General features: G+C 35.3%; 1 long non-coding RNA gene across 1 annotated transcript in view; it reads left to right on the top strand.

The window, feature by feature from the left end:
- Positions 1-17539, top strand: part of LOC134757516 (uncharacterized) — a 492817-nt gene that overhangs the window by 298018 nt on the left and 177260 nt on the right. The gene's annotated exons all lie outside the window — the stretch shown is intronic.

Raw genomic sequence — 17539 nt, 5'->3', positions numbered from 1 at the left:
ATGTGTCTTTTGTTGTAATGAATAACACATTGAACTAAGTCTGTGACAGTTCTAGAAAACATTTAATATTGACCAAATATCTACAACCCACCACAAATGTTACCACATCCTTTACATTATTCTAGCCATGATTCTTCCTTTTTGCCATCAGACAAGTCATTTCTAAAATGGAGATATTGTACCGAATAATCTGAGTTCTGTGGTGTTAAACGAGAATCCTTCAACACCACAATTCTTGGTAATGTTCCGTTTAGTTCATTATTTACTTAACTTCTCAAATACTTTGGACTAAAAGGCTTACAATATTAGGAAGAGTATTTTTATAATTGTTAAACTATTGCCTATTTTGCTATTGAAATTAGTGGCTAGATTTCAAATGCGTGTTTTGTTTAATTCCCTAAGAAGATGGGTGGCATTTTATGTTTTTAATTATAAAGATGGCCTGTAGGGAAATAGCTAATTATCCTAAACATCCTTAAAAACTCCCAAAAGGAAATACAGAAAACCCTATTTCAAATGCATCTGTTAGAATAGCTTAAAAGTCTTTTGACAAACTCAAGGTTCATCACAATGGTGGGATTTATTAGGACCCTTTATGGACATGCTGCACAGAGAAAAAGCAGTATTATCCAATGCAGAGACCTATAGCTGCAAGAGAGGGAAATACCATTTAAATGCAAATCTTCTAATCCAGGAGATTCACTCTCTAAATAGAAGTGAGTCTTCAGGGTGACTCATGAAGTTAGCAATATATGACCATTCTTCCGGGATTACTTATTTTAAGAAATTTAATAATCTGCTTTATTATGTGAGGAAACCACATTTCTACCACTTATCTCCCAGACTTTTCACAGTGACTGTTGCTTATAATATGTGGATTTCCTGGTTATTTAAAGTTTCAGTGGCTCCTTAAGTTATAAATCAGGTACCAAAAAAGCTCCAGTTCTAGCTACATTAGTAAATTGTCTATAATAATTACATAGTGTATATTCTTCAGTCACAATTATTGGAAAAGTATTGAAGAATAGCATCTTACAAAGACGCATGAGTACGAATATTTGAGATAATAATCTTTCATAAGAACATCTCTGTTACTGGAAGGGGATCTGGATCCAGACCCCAAGAGAGGGTTCTTGGATATTGTACAAGAAAGAATTCAGGGCAATTCCACACAGTAAAGTGAAAGCAAGTTTATTAAGAAAGTAAAGGAATAAAAGAATTGCTACTCCATGGAGTAGCCCAAGGACTGCTGGTTGCACATTTTTATGGTCATTTTCTTGAGGATATGGTAAACAAGGACTGAATTATTCATGCCTCCCCGTTTTAGACCACATAGGGTAACTTCCTGACGTTGCCACGGCATTTGTAAACTGTCATGGCGCTGGTGGGAATGTAGCAGTGAGGACAACCAGAGGTCACTCTTGTCACCATCTTGATTTTGGTGGGTTTTAGCTGGCTGCTTTATTGTGACCTGTTTTATCAGTAAGGTCTTTATGACTTGTATCTTGTGCCAACCTCCATTCTCATCCTTGGACTTACAATGCCTTAACCATCTGAGAATGCAGCCCAGTAGGTCTCAGCCTCACTTTATCCAGCCCCTACTCAAGATGGAGTTGCTCTGTTTCAAATGCCTTAGACAGTTCCACTGCAAGATATACACCTATGAACTTTTTCCACAGATTACACTGTATATACACTTAAAAATTACCATATTCTATGGCATAGATAACTGTTTGTAAGCTATGTTTGTGATGTTGTTCCAGAATTTTGGTTTGTAAGAAGCAGCCATCTTCAATATCCATAACTTTTATGATACTCACTTGTAAGTAATCAATGACTCAATCTCTTGGTGATGTCAAAGAAAAAGATATAAGGTGTAAAGGAAATTTATTTCTTAATATAAGTTTTACTTTTGGTCACATAATTAGGATTGGAAGGTCTGAAACTGACTGATTTCCTCTACTAAAACCAGCGTCATGCTTTAAAAATCTCCAAGAAACAGAAAAACTGTATGAGTTTATAAATTAGTTTACATTCCTTGAAGGATTATAGGCATGTGTCTGGCTAGGTAATGAAGTGTTTCAGTGAAATAGGGCAGAAAGGGATTTCAGGTCAGAATCATAGCATATGCAAGTCAAGGGAGGTTTAAAAATCAGATATGTTGATTGAGGTATGTTGGTGAGGACATAGAAGAAAGGAAACCTTTGTACCCTATCGAAGGAAATGTAAATTAATATAGCCATTCTTATTCTGGAAAACAATATGGAATATCCTTGAAAAATTAAAACCGGAACTACCATATAATCCAGCAGTCTCCTTACAGGGTATATATATGCAAAGGAAATGAAATCTATTATCTTGAAGAGATGTCTGCACTCTCATGTTCATTTTTGCATTATCCATTATAGCAAAGAAATGAAATCAACCTTAAGTGTCCATCAGTGAATGAATGGATAAAAAAATTGTGGAATATATACACGGTGGGATGCTATTCACCTTTAACAAGGAATGAAATTCCGTCATTTGTGATAACATGGATGAACCTGGAGGACATTACTTTAAATGAAGTAAGCCAGGCACAGAAAGACACATTTTACATGGTATCACTTCTGTATGGAATCTAAGAAAGTAGAACTCATAGAAACAGAGTGAACTGGTGATAACTAGAGGCTGAGCGGTGGGATGAGTGGAGAAATGTTTGTCAAAGTATATAAAAGTTCAGTTAGGAAAAATAAGTTCAAGAGACCTATTGTATATCATGGTGAATATAGTTAATAATAATAATATATTGTACGATTGAAAATTGCTAAGAGTATATTTTAACTATTTTCACCACAAAAAAACTATGTAAGGTAATACATATGTTACATAGCTTGAGTTACTCATTCCACAATGTGTAAATACATAAAACATCATGTTGCCCACCATAAAAATATACAATGTTTACTTGGTATATTAAAATAAATTAAAAATAAACAGATTTGATGAAGACAAATGACATAGAGGACAGAGACAGTCAGAGAAGAAGGAAGTTGAGAAGGAAGAGACTGAAAGCACGTGTTAGGTTCTAATTATGTAAGAAAATGTCTTTGAAATCTTAATCTAAAATTTTTACAATTGACTATTCTGAAGGAATTTTTCTTTACTCACTGTTTTTCTCAGAGAATAACATGATATGTATTGTAGAAAGATAACTTTGTTCTAGGAGCAAGTGGAATAAATTATCGAGGGGAAAAACAATATTTAGGACACCAATACAATCACTAGGTCATAGATTATGGAGTCTCACCATAGCTATTGAGTTTGTGAAAAATGACTTGAAAAATAAATATGGTAGGATTAAAAGCATTATGCAAATCAATATAGACAGAGAGAAATCAGAGACATTTCTTTATAACTTTGAAGACTAGGCAGATGGTAGCATTATTTGCTAAGTTATATGCTCGTTCATTAAAGCTTTATATTGAGGACCACGTGAAAGGTCTGTAGGAGGGGGCAGGGAAGTTTGGCATGCAAAGAGTCAGGTTCCTACCTGTGTAGAGTAAACCAGCAGGTTAGCAGCCTATCTGAGTTTGTAGGAGAGCAGAGATGTCTGCACCCATGTCCAGACTACATTATCATCAATTTATAAATCAGATTTTCTGCCTATTATAATTATCTGAAAATATACTTTAAAATGTATACCAATGCCGTGGACAGCTTTCTAGTGATTTTGAATTTGCCCGCGTGTAAGTCCTTGGTATTTTTCTTATAAATTCCTCACAGTTTCTAATAAGTTTCTAATACTCCGAATGAGAATCACTGGTATAAACTATAAACAGTAACTGAGGAGAGTAGACACCTGTTTTATTTACTCTCTTTTGCGATCTTCACCTGCATAATTATTTGTTTAATATTTGTCTCCCTCACTATGACATGTAATAACAGAGACCAGATCTAACTTAGACACAGTTTTTTTTGTTTGTTTGTTTTTTGAGATGCAGTTTCACTCTTGTTGCCCAAGGTGGAGTGCAATGGCACGATCTTGGCTCACTGCAACCTCCGTCTCCCAAGTTTAAGCGATTCTCCTTCCTCAGCCTCCCAAGTAGCGGGGATTACAGGTGCATGCCACGACGCCTGGCTAATTTTTTTGTATTTTTAGTAGAGACGGGGTTTCACCATGTTAGGCTGCTCTTGAACCCCTGACTTCAGGTTATCCGCCCACCTTGGCCTCCCAAAGTGCTGGGATAGACACAGTTTTATTTTTTGGAATCCATTACTGTGAACAGGTTAGGGTAAACTGCTCACCCTCTCACTCATTCACTCATAATATCTTTTGAGCAAGGCTTGTGGATAACTGCTGGGAAGATGATGGAAAGTAAGATCCTACCCCATCCCTCACCTCACGGAGTTTACAGTTCTTTACATACAGAAAGAATGAAGGAAGCAACGAAAGAAAAGAGGGAGAAAGGAAGAAACCTGAAGTCAATATATATTCCTACAAGGTTATGTTCATTTTTATATCTTATGACTTACTACAGGTACATGGGATTTCAACATTATTGAATAAACGAAAGGCACATTTGGGGGACAAACAACGTGTGTCTGTGTGTGTGTGTACATGCACTGTACATGTGTGTGTACATGTACTGTAAAATCCACCCATTAGCTCTTTACATATTTTTTTTCCTTTATGGCTGATCTGACAAGAAGTGTTAATAATCTGAATAAGAGGATGATGTTAACTAAGATGCATATGTTTATTTTTAACAGGCAAAATAACTTCTGCTAAGGACACTAATAATTCATGTTTCTCATTGTTTGTTCCCTAGAGGAAGCTGATTATTGTGAAATAGAGCAGAATCCTTTCTGTTTAGAATAGCAAAGTAGGAATGGTTAAATTATCCCAGGTTTCTTAAAACGTGTAGATGCATATAAGTCATTTTAGAAGGGTAAATCTGCCAAAATTTCAAGAGTTGTGTTACGTAGAGCATTGGAAATGATTGGTTCGAGTTAAATTCTATATCTCTAACAACAGTGCTTCTTTGGCCAAACTTCAGAATGAACTGTGTGGCATATAGTGTGATGACTATTGAGAGCTTCTTTAGAGCTGGATATGAAAGCAATATAAAGTGCGTAAAGGTAGGGCACATCTTTCAACAGAAAAGCAATATAAACATCTTTGTGGCGGTCAGGCCCTTAGAAAAAGAATATATAAATTTAATTGAAAAGTTAAAGAAAATACAGAAAATAAAATTTACAAAAATCGTACTTGAGATCACAGAATCAGAATATCTGTGACCTGAGAAAAGCCTTTGAGAGTTTATCCCTACATGTTCAAGGGTTTTTTTTTAATATATATTTTTAATATATTTTTTCTATCAGTTTTGTTGAATTTGAACTGACATGTCATAAAATCCACAGTTTTATTTGTCTCATTCAATAATTTTTAGTAAATATAAAGAGTTCTACAATCATCACCCTAGTTAAGTTTTAGAACCTTTCAATCAACCCCAGAGATTCCATGTGTGTATTTGCTGACAATCTTTGTTTCCACACCCAGCCCCGATAACCGCTAATCTACCTTCTCTCTCTATGGATGTGCCTATTCTGGATATTTTCGATAACGGAATCTTTCAATGCTTCGTCATTCGAGTGTGGCTTCTGTCACTTGGTATAACAAATTAGGCTCATGTGCAAGTCATTCTGGTTTTTTTGTTGTTGTTGTTTACCTTTCTTTTGCCAAATAATATCCAACCACACCAACCCTTTGAATTTAAAGGTGAGGTAACTGAGATTAAGAGAGGCAATGTAACTACATCAAATTCCCACAGCACATCTGCGGCTCTTATTTTTTCTCTCTGGATATAAAACTGTCCTCAGGCACTGGACGCTAGACAACCACCCTGACTTCACCCTAGCTGGCTTTGCTTACCGGGGAGAGACATCACAATATTGAACATGATATTTTGTTGTAGTGCAACTGTCACTTTGCTAAGCCAGGAAGCTTGGTACTCCCCGTTATGCAGGCTTTTATTGTAAACTGCCATCCACAGAAAGCAACAGCCCCCTAATATCAATTTCTTTGGAAAAGTAAGCACATTTACTTTGGTAACTATTTCAGAATTATTTATCTATTTATTTATGTTTCTTCCACATCTAGCCTATAAGCATTCCAATGCCAAGGAGCTCACCAAGGCCTAGGGTTATAACCGACACACAGAGCTGTTTGGCTACAAATACATTTCTACCCAAATTCTTTGCTTTGTAAATAAAGAAACTCACCAAGTTTAACTTTTCTAAAGTCTCACAGTTTGTGTGTAGCAGTGATAAGTAAAGATTTCAGATTTTGTTTATTACATTGATACTAGATTATACTTTCTTTGGGCAACATACAAAAGCTCGGGAAAAAGCTTATTATCATGCTTCCTAAAGTATAATATCCTATAAAATTAAAAATAAAGGCAACATGTAGAACAGGAGAAAATATTTGCAAATCATATATCTGATATATCTGATAAGGGGTTAATGTCCAGAATATATAAAGAACACCTAAATCTCAACAATGACAATATTAATCTGATTAAAATGTGGGTGAAGGAGTGAAATAGACATTTCCTTCATGAAGATACACAAATGACAAAAGGATGTATTAAAAAATGCTCAACATTACTAATCATCAGGAAAATGCAAGATAAAACCACAATGAAGTATCACTGGACACCCATTAGAATGGTCAATAAAAACAAATGCCAAAAAATAACAAGTGCTGGCATAAATGTGGAAAAATTGGAACATTTGTGAGAATGTAAAATTGTGCAGCCATTATGGAAAGTAGCATGGGGTTTCTTGAAAAAATTAAAAATAGAATCACCAATGATCCAGTAATCTTACTTCTGCATGTGTATCTAAAAGAGCTGAAAACAGGATTTTTTTTTTCTTTGAGATGGAGTCTTGCTCTGTTTCCCAGGCTAGAGTGCAGTGGTGCGATCTCGGCTCACTGCAACCTCCGCCTCCTGGGTTCAAGTGATTCTCCTGCCTCTGCCTCCTCAGTAGCTTGGATTACAAGCATACGCCACCATGCCTGGCTAATTTTTGTGTTTTTAGTAGAGATGGGGTTTCACCTTGTTGGTCAGGCTGGTCTTGAATTCCTGACCTCGTGATCCGCCTGCGTAGGTCTCTAAGTGCTGGGATTACAGGCGTAAGCCATCGCACCTGGCCAAAAATAGGATCTAAAAGTGATATTTTGAAACTGCAGCATTATTCGTGATAGCCAAGAATTAAAAGCAACGTAAATGTCCATCCACAGATGAATGGATAAAGACAATATGGTATATTAATACAATTAAATACTATTCGGCCTTAAAAAATTAGGAAATTCTGCTACCACATGGATGAAACTTGAGGACAATATGCTAAGTAAAATAAGCCAGTCTCAAAAGGACAAATACTACATGATTTCACTTACATGAGATATTTAAAGTAGTCAAACTCTTAGGAACATTAAGTAGAATGATGACTGCCAGGGTCTGGAAGAGAGGGAAATGGGGAGTTGATGTTTAGTGTATATAGGGTTTCAATTTTGCAAGATGAAAAATTTCTAGAGAGATGTTGCACACCAATGAGCATACATTAGCACTACTGAAATGTACACTTAAAATGGTTACATTTGTAAATTATGTGTTTTATAAAACAAAAAAGATTAGAACTTAATCGTTGTTAAATGGATTTGAGTATTTGTTTATTCAAAAGGTATGAAATGTAAAACATGTATTTTTGCTAAAGAATATGCAATAAGGCTGGGCACAGTAGCTCATGCCTGTAATCCAGCACTTTGGCAGGCCAAGGTAGGCAGATTACGAGGTCAGGAGTTCGAGACCAGCCTTGGCCAATATGGTGAAACCCCATCTCTACTAAAAATACAGAAATTAGCTAGGTGTGGTGGCACACACCTGTAGTCCCAGCGACTCGGGAGGCTGAGGCAGGGAGAATCGCTTGAACCCAGGAGGCAGAGGTTGCAGTAAGCCAAGATCACACCACAGCACTCCAGCCTAGGTGACAGAGCGAGACTTCGTCTCAAAAAAAAAAAAAAAAAAAGAAAAAAAAAAAGAAAAGAAAAAGAATATGCAATGTATTAAAACAGGTACAATGGCATATGTAAAGATTGGAAATGTGATTTCTTCACTGATGAGATTTGGAATATAGGGTCTTCAATAAAAATATTCCTAAGGACACTATCATTTTAAATGTATCATCAGCTTGTATAACTCATATATTATCTTCTCTCCAATGATGTAAATAATTAGCAGCAAAGAGAATGCACACGCATATTCTCTGGTTTGCTCAACAGAAAAAAAAACTGAATAATTTTGTTTATCTATTACTCACTACATGAGGATGTTCAGAAGACTCAAATGTCTGGATTTTTCTGAAATGCCAAATTAAAAATTTCAGAAAGAATTATATCTGTGGCTTTGCTACACACTCATAGAAGTTCTGGGGTTCTAGCTTATTTTTGTTAATAATTCAAAGCAGGGCTGTGTGTAAACATGTGTAATGTAAACATACGCTGTCCTCGGTGGATTGTTTAGACTCTATTTAGAGTAGACTGAGAGGTGTGTCACATTCCAGTACACCAGTAGGAAGCTATGGAAGGCTCTGTGTGAACAGCCTGTTCTCTGTCCACTCTGGCATGCTTCTGCCTTCCTGAGTTCCTCATGTCCACTCTTTGGTACACCTAAAGATCCAGCTGGCTTACAACTTTCTGATTTATTCATAGAGTGTGTTTGAGTCTTCGTTGCACGCCCTTAGTGTCAGTATCTTAACTTCTCTCAGCCATCATTTCCTTATATATAAATAACTCCCATGGCTATAAATTTATCTTAACAGGGAATTACAAAGACATAGAGGTTTTGACAAAGACTCCTTTGCATCTGTCTATCCCTGGTGTACAATAATTACATCTGAATCATCTTTTAATCATCTAGCTCAGGCCCAAAGCATAATAGGACTTAAGAAAATGTTCATCATATAACTACAGTTTTGTGGTTGTAGAGTAGATAAGGTTGTGGGGTTGGAAGATGCAGATCCGAAATACAGCTAGAAGGATTTTGGTCAAACTATGTATGTCCCTGGTGTCATAGAGAAAGAAGGGAAGGCAAATAGTGTGTAAGATGTGACACAATAAGCTAGATTTATAAAAGATATCCCTGTTATCTAAATGCAGATACATGAATTTTATAACTGTTGGGTGTTTAGTAATTACCTAAGAGCACACTGTCCTCTCTACTTAGAGTTAATGCTTAAAATGTCATTACAAACTGGACAGATTACACATTAACTCAAATGAATCATTACGGGGGAAGAAACTTTCTTATATTTTTCTGGGTCAGAGGTATCAGCTTTTTTTTAATTTTTTTTTTTAATGTTTATTTCAATAGCTTTTGGTGTACAGGTGGTTTTTTTGTTGTATGGATGAATTATATAGTAGTGAATACTGACATTTTAGTGCATTCATAACCTGAGTAGATTACATTGCACGTAATGTGTAATTTTCTATCCTTAGCCCCTTTCCCACCCTCTATCTTCTGAGTCTTTAAGGTTTATTATGTCACTTTGCTTACTCATAGCTTAGCTTCTCTTTATGAGTGAGAACATGCGGTTTTTGGTTTTCTACTCCTGTGTTAGTCGACTTAGAATAATGGCCTCCAGCTCCACCCAAGTTGCTGCAAGAGACTTTATTTCATTTTTTTTTAATGGCTGAGTAGTATTTCATGGTGTATATATACCACATTTTCTTTATCCACTCATTAGTCAATGGGTACCTAGATTGGGTCCACATATTTGCAATTGTGAATTCTGCCCTTTTTAACATATGTGTGCAAGTGTCTATATAATGACTTATTTTCCTTTGGGTAGTGGGATTGCTGGATTGAATGGTATATCTACTTATAGCTATTTAATGAACCTCCATACTCTTTTCCATAGAGATTGTACTAATTTACATTTCCACCAGCAGTATATGAGTGTTCCCTTTTCCCCACATCCACACTAACTAACATCTATTGTTTTTCAAAATTTAATAATGGCCTTTCTTGCAGGAGTAAGGTGGCACCTCATGGTGGTTTTAATTTGCGTTTCCCTGATGATTAGTGACGTTGAGCATGTTTTCATATGTTTGTTTTGGCCATTTGGATATCGTCTTTTGAAAAATATCCATGTCCTTTGCCCATTTACGGGTAGTATTATTTGCTGTTTTGTTTGAGTTTCTTGTATTATAGATTCTAGACACTAGTCCTTTGTCATAGAGTGATTTACTTGAGGAGTATGGTTCAGAGTGCACAGACAAGAATTAGATTTCAACTGAATGCAGAAATAATTTCATAATAAGTGCTTTTCAGCTATGCAAGGGAAGTTATTGCAAAGGATACTGTGAAAATGCTTCTTCAGCAGTCCAGGTAAGATGCAAAGAAATCTCTTAGAGAAGGTGAAGTGTTTGGAGAAACATTTCTTTCATCTCGCAAACTATATTTTACAGTTGGGTAGTTTTCCTCTGGTAAAGAAAAGTTTCTCTCACAGGAGAACTAATGACCTCTTTTAAAGAAAATCAGAGAGAGAGAGAGAGAAAACAAAGATACAAAAAGACAGAAAAAGACACAGATACACAAAATACCACAATTTTGCTTTTTGTTTTTCCTACATACACATACATCAGGTAAGTTGTCTTTGACATTTCAAACACAATATAATTATCTGCATGTAAAATAATTTAAATGACCCTTAATCACTCATTATTATGCACTCTTTAATATATCACCTAGTCACTCTTTAGTACAGCCAAGATCAATATCTTGTGCTACCATACAAAATTTCAAGTTGCTTAAAGATTTGCTATTTTTACTTGCTTGGTAAGTATTAATTTATATTCCTTATTTAGATAGTAATAAGTTAATGATTTTAAAACACATCTTCAATATGAATTGCTGGAAATGTCACACACAATGGAATACTCATCTCTCTGCCACGAGTGTGGAAAATGCAATCATACATCTTTAGTCATTATAAACCAGTGTCCTGTCATTCAGCTCAAGTACACGGATGTAATTTCATATTTAATAAAGTGACCTCATGATTTATAAACCCTGTGAAAAAAAGAGTCATAATTCTGTTTTGTCTGTGTCTCCAACAGCACAAAATCCTCTAATTTCCTACAGTGAATTTGCATCCAGTCATACCATGTTTTGGCTGTAAAGATGTATATACGCCTCATCAGAATGGGGATCTCGATAAGTGTTACTGGTATTTCTCTCCATACAAACAGGTTGTACTCTTGAGTGGGCTCTTTTCTTCCTCTTGTCAAGGCTTCTGTGAGCATCTGTCATTATTTCAACATCTGGAGGAGCAGATAAGCTGTTCCAATTGGAACATTGCAGTCAGCAACTTTCTCCAGGAAACTAAATTTGTCACTTCTGCAAAGCATTTGTCTCTTGCCAGCTTTTGACTTCCTATCCCCAGGCCAAACTGAAAAAAATCAGACCTCCAAGTTTGTAAGGCTGCTGTGCTATGGACTAATTCAGCTATGGAATAAAGGATGACAAAGGGTGGAAAGATCATGATTAATTCAAATTAATTTCTAGAACAGCAGGAAATCTATCTAAATATGATATAAAGATTTAATCTTAACTTGATGCCTCTCCAGCCATTACACATGACTTTCTTCTTAAAGAAATATCGAATGCTATACATTTTTGCCTGACAATTGCTTGTAGACTTACGGTCTCTCTTTGATTTGAGGGACAGGTCATATTTTCAAATTAACCAGAAAATGGCCAGTTGCTCATACAGAGGGTGATATTAAATAAATTCACAAACTAATCACCCATTTCTTACTTTAATCATTTGATTAGAGTGACAATTAAATTGCACAAACATAAAATTATTTTAAAGCAAATCTGATCATATTTCATTCCTTCTGTAATCAATAATCTTCACTGAAGTCCTTTGCCCAGAGAACATCTTGATGCTTTATGAGCTTGTAAAGGTGTTATCCTCTGCTTTTGCTTGATTCTCCAGTCTTGCGTTTTATTCCTACTCTGCCCTCTGGCCACTTGAAATTCTCTATATTATTCCTTCTTGAGAATGTGTGTGTTGTTCCCATTTCCCAGGTGCTTCAACTGCCTAGGTGCTTCTCAAAATCTGTGTATGCAAAATAGGCGAGGGGGTCTTGTTAAAAGGCAGATTTGAAGTTAGTAATTCTGGAGTAGAACCTGAAGCTGTGTATTTCTAATAGTCTTCTAGGTGATGGGAATACTGCTGAGACCTGTAATACACTTTGAGTAGCATGGTCTCAGAGCTCTGGTTTTCAACCATTGGGTGATTTTGTGCCCCAGGGTCATTGGGAAATACCTGAAGATATTTTATGTGTCATAACTTCTGTTCTTACTGGCATCTTGTAGATAGAGGCCAGAGATATTGCTAAATATTTCACCATGGCCAGCAGAGTCGACTAGGACAAATGCTTACTCAGTCCAAAATGTTTATAGTGTGAAAATGAAAATCCTTGATCTAGAAAGCATGTAGTTTTCAGAAACCAGCTCGGCCATTGCCTCTTCTCTGAAGTCCCTAATCTCACCTAAGCAACCCTGATTCTTACTGGCTTCCTCTGTCTATTTGACTCCTCACCCCCCACACAGCAAATCCAATATACTCATTGCTTACCTGCTCTATTATCAATTACTTCTTTATCATGCTTCATTTCCCTTAAATTTGTAAGCATCTTGAATGCAATTATTGTATGTGTCATAGTAGACAGCAACTTTATTTGTTCCGTTGTCAATTTTAGGACACTTATTTATTCAATTAAAATGAGATGTTTAAAAAAAGATCATTAATGTTTTCAAAATGCAATTTAGCAATGACAGCAAGAAGCAAAACAAGGTGTCATTTTGCTTCATCTATCGATATCACAGAAGAATCTACTGTTTCTGTAAGAGTTGAGGAAAATGAGCATTCCCGTTGTTCATAGGCATGTTATCTGGTTCACTATCACTTAGAGGTAAATTGCTGATAGTCTTTAGAATACACTGTTCTTTAACTTCTCTTGAACAGGTCGCTTTTCACCAGTAAACTTGGAACCTAATAAGTCTGTTGACATAGAGAAGGAATTCTTATCCATGAGTATGTGCTAGGGACTCTAACTTCAAAAGGGGGAAATCGTGCACCTAATTTAACATTTTCTATGCTTCATGTAGGAAACAAATCATAGAATCATTATTAATACAGTTTGCCATTCCTGGCCACTGCAAATATGTTTCAATCTTATTATACTGTTTTAAATACATTGAAATATTACTTATAATAATAAACTAACAATAAGGAAGAAAATAATAATAATAAGAAACCTACCAGTATATTTTATTTAATGTATTAATGGGGAAGCACTTATAATTCTATATCATTATAAAAATACTTCAGTAATTGTATTTCAATATAATTAACTTTTGTTGTAGTTCTGTTTCTTGACTTGAAAATATTGTTTATTTTTCTCATAATTGACCCATAGGCTGCAAGGAAAACCAAAATTAAGAGTGAAAACTCTATCCCAATTCAATACTTCAAACCCTATCAGTTTGAATAATTTATATGTCTGAAAACAGTATTTCATGTCTATGCTTTTACTTTTATGTAGAAATTTATTAAAATTCTCTATCATTGGGTATTCAGAAAACACTGTGTAAGGACTATCCTGTAAGACAAATGAAATATATAACATGCTGTATTAGTTTTCTATTGCCACATAAGAAATTACCCTAAATTTACTGGCTGAAATCAACACACATTTATTATCTTACATTTCTGAAAGTCCGAGGTCTGATACATACCTCACTGCAATACAATCAACCTGTCAGCAAGCTGCATTCCATTCTGGAGGCCATAGAGGAGCATCTGTTTCTGGCTCATGGAGCTGTTGGCATAATTCAGTTCCAAAGGGGTGGTGGGAACGGGGTCCACGGTTTTCCTGCTGCTTGTAAGATGAAGGCCATTCACTGCTCTCCTTGGCTAAGAGCCCTTCCTCCATTTTCAAAGTGACCAATAGCAAGTCCAGTCTTTTTCATGTCACATTCTTCTTCCATCATTTTTCACTTTTAAAAACTCATGTTATTAGGGTAATCTCCCCATCTGTGGATCTGTACTCTTAATCTAACTGGAAAGTTCTCTTTTGTTATAGCATATTTATAGGTTCTGGACATTAGGACATGGTTATCCTTGGGGAAACAATATTCTGCCTCTAACACATGTTCTATATATAGGTATAACCCTACGTCAAGTTTTACCCATTCTTATCATTAGCTAACCTTTTGAGAGCAAATTAGTCTGGACACAACTAGCCCAGGTGCCTAGAAATATCTCACAATGAGCAGAACATCCTTTATCTTCAAATTTTATTTATACCTTATGATTATCAAGTGAAGATACCTGAATCATATGTCCACCAATGAAACTTAAGTACATTTTATTGTAAATAAATATAATATATGTAGAGCTATTATAATCAGCTCTACTACAAAATTCTTACTGAAGAGGATGAAAAAGTCTTTGCTAATATACTCTTTTTAAGTTTCCTTTCTAGACCATCTTTTTCTAACTTCCATTAAAAAATTCTATATGCCCCATGTATCAAACTTTAAGAATGACATTGTTAAGACTTAATGCAAATTGAGTTGTTTTCCCCAAAAATCTCGGAGTGCTGATTATTTGCTTCCTTAGGTAGAACTGCTCAGCATGCCAGCCACCCCCACTTTTTTTTTTTTTTTTTTTAAGATGAGGGCTATTTCTCAGGATAGATATGTTAAGGGAGAATATATTAAAGATGGGATTTTTTTTGCATGATGACTACTGAGTCACATATTTTCTTGCACACCTATGTCAGAAATATTTTACTCAAAAAAATATAAACTTCAATTATTTTCTTTCTCTTTGCCTTCATAACTTGGTATAGTAGTGAGATTTTTCATACTGCTTCTCATGTTGATTCATCACTTACAAGACTGCAGCAAAAATGAAAAAAATGTGGATTTTCAAAGTCAGAAAGATTAGTACTTAAAATTTAACACTAAAAATTAGTGGCTTGCACAATTAATTAAACTGAGGGTCAATTCAATATTATTATCTCTAAATTTGAGATAATACATATTTGTAAGATTTGGCAATTAGAGAATATTCAGGACCCCCACAGATACCAAAACTCACAGATGCTCAAGTCTCTTATATAAAATTATGTATTATTTGCATGTAACTTACATACATCCTCCCATGTACTTTATCCTAGATTATTTATAATACCTAATACAATATAAAGACTATTAACGTTTAATAGCATTTAAAATATAAATAGCTGTTATTATGTGTTTTTTATTTGTCTTATTTTTTTTTCTGAGTATATACTATCTGTGCTCATTGAACTTGTGGATGTAGAACCTGCAAGTAGGGAAAGTCGACTGAATCTGATAACAGATATAAATTATGAAGGAGAAGTCAGGGCCAGCCTGGAGTTGATACTCAGATTATTTAAACTCCAAAATATCGCATTCCATAATATATATCTTTTGTAAACCAGTTCTACTACAAATTATATTGGCAATACCTTTGTTAATTCTTAAATGCTTTCATCATTTCTCTATTACTTTTTGTCTTGGATCAAACTCCTACAGGGTCCGGTCTATGTCTAACATTTCTAAATTTTACTCGCAGTCTATTTAAAATTATATTAGACCTATATTAGAATTACCAGCTATGAACTTTACAAATAAGCAAACTAAGATTCAGTGAAATGAAGTAACATTTTCCAGGATAGGAAAGCTACTTGCTGGCAAAGCAAGAGCTGAAACACAATTCTACCTCACTGAGAAGTTCTCCTTTGAACACACTATTAAAAAAAAAAAAAAAAAATCAGGCCTGGGTGCGGTGGCTCATGCCTGAGGCAGGCGGATCACGAGGTCAGGAGTTTGAGACCGGCCTGGCCAATATGGTGAAACCCCATCTCCACTAAAAATACAAAAATTAGCTGGGTATGCTTTTGCCTGCATGCCTGCAGTCCCAGCTACTCAGGAGGCTGAGGCAGGAGAATCGTTGAATCTGGGAGGCAGAGGTTGCAATGAGCCGAGATCGCACCATTGAACTCCACCCTGGGCAACAAGAGCGAAACTCTGTCTCAAAAAATAAATAAATAAATAAATAATTGTGTTAATAATCACATATGGTTTTTTTTTTATTTTTCAAGCAATGTTGAAGATACAAAAACCACAGTAGAATAATAAGGCTCATATGAATAGGACATATTGTAGTAGATATTTTGTTTTAAAAAATTTTTTAATCAGAAAGTAAGATATGTTCCCTAAGTTTTTATCCATCACTAGTACAAAGATGTTATTATCATTCCAGCAGTCCTGGGACAAACTATTAGAGTGAGTTTACCTAAAACCAGAACACATAGGAAATGGAGGTTAGTAAACATCTGAGTTATGTACCATAATTGAAATAATAGATTCTAGATTAAAAGAGATAAATGAAGACAAAAAAACTAACAAGTTTTTACAGATCATGAAATAAAGATTAAGCCTAACAAATGTCTGAAGAAAGGACATGTAAGCAATGATAATAAATAATATTGACAGTAACAGTAATCATGGTAACCAACAATAATATATTTAATGCTTACTATGTGTGAATCACTGAGATAAAAATATGGCTATTTCTATCAGCTTTTACCACTACACTATGAAATAGACAATATTATTATTTTCATTTTATAAACATAGACCAAGACAGTGAAAGACACAGAGAGTATGTACATTGGCCAAAGTTTTGACTAGTTTTAAATAAATGAAATCAGCATCATGAGAATTATTACCCTTAATCAGTATGTTCTATGCAATATGAAAAGAATAAAGCCCTATAGCAAGCATGTGCAGTGTTCAGTGTGGAGAGAAAATGAATCTTGGAAACACAAATACCCTCAGCAGAGTTATATACAGAGTGGTCCAATAGGCCCTCAATACTTTGAATGAATTTTCCATTGATATTTTCCATTTCCTTTTGCTCATAAATGCCTGAACACTGAACAATAATGAGTATGTACCAGTTCATATTTAGTTGAGAAAATACTACCCTGGCTGTCAATGGCTACCTAGCCAGCATAGAGATAATATATTGATAAACATTTCTTGAACACTAATCCAAAGATACATACACACACATATATATGTATATATGTGTATGTATGTATGTGTTTATGGGTGTGTGTATGTATAATCTTATGGATCTTAATATCTTTGCATATTGTGTGTGTTGTCTTTTTTTTTGAGATGGAGCCTTGCTCTGTCGCCAGGCTGGGGTGCAGTGGCACGATCTCAGCTCACTGGAACCTCTGCCTCAAGGGTTCAAGTGATTCTCTCACCTCAGCCTCCCAAGCGGCTGGGGTTACAGTGCCTACCACCCGCCCGGCTAATTTTTGTATTTTTAGTAGAGACGGGGGTTTCACCATGTTGGCCAGGCTGGTCTT

Source organism: Gorilla gorilla, chromosome 18, assembly GCF_029281585.2.
Source record: "Gorilla gorilla gorilla isolate KB3781 chromosome 18, NHGRI_mGorGor1-v2.1_pri, whole genome shotgun sequence".
In the NCBI taxonomy this organism is placed as follows: Eukaryota; Metazoa; Chordata; class Mammalia; order Primates; family Hominidae; genus Gorilla; species Gorilla gorilla.
This window is presented reverse-complemented; position numbering and strand designations above follow the sequence as displayed.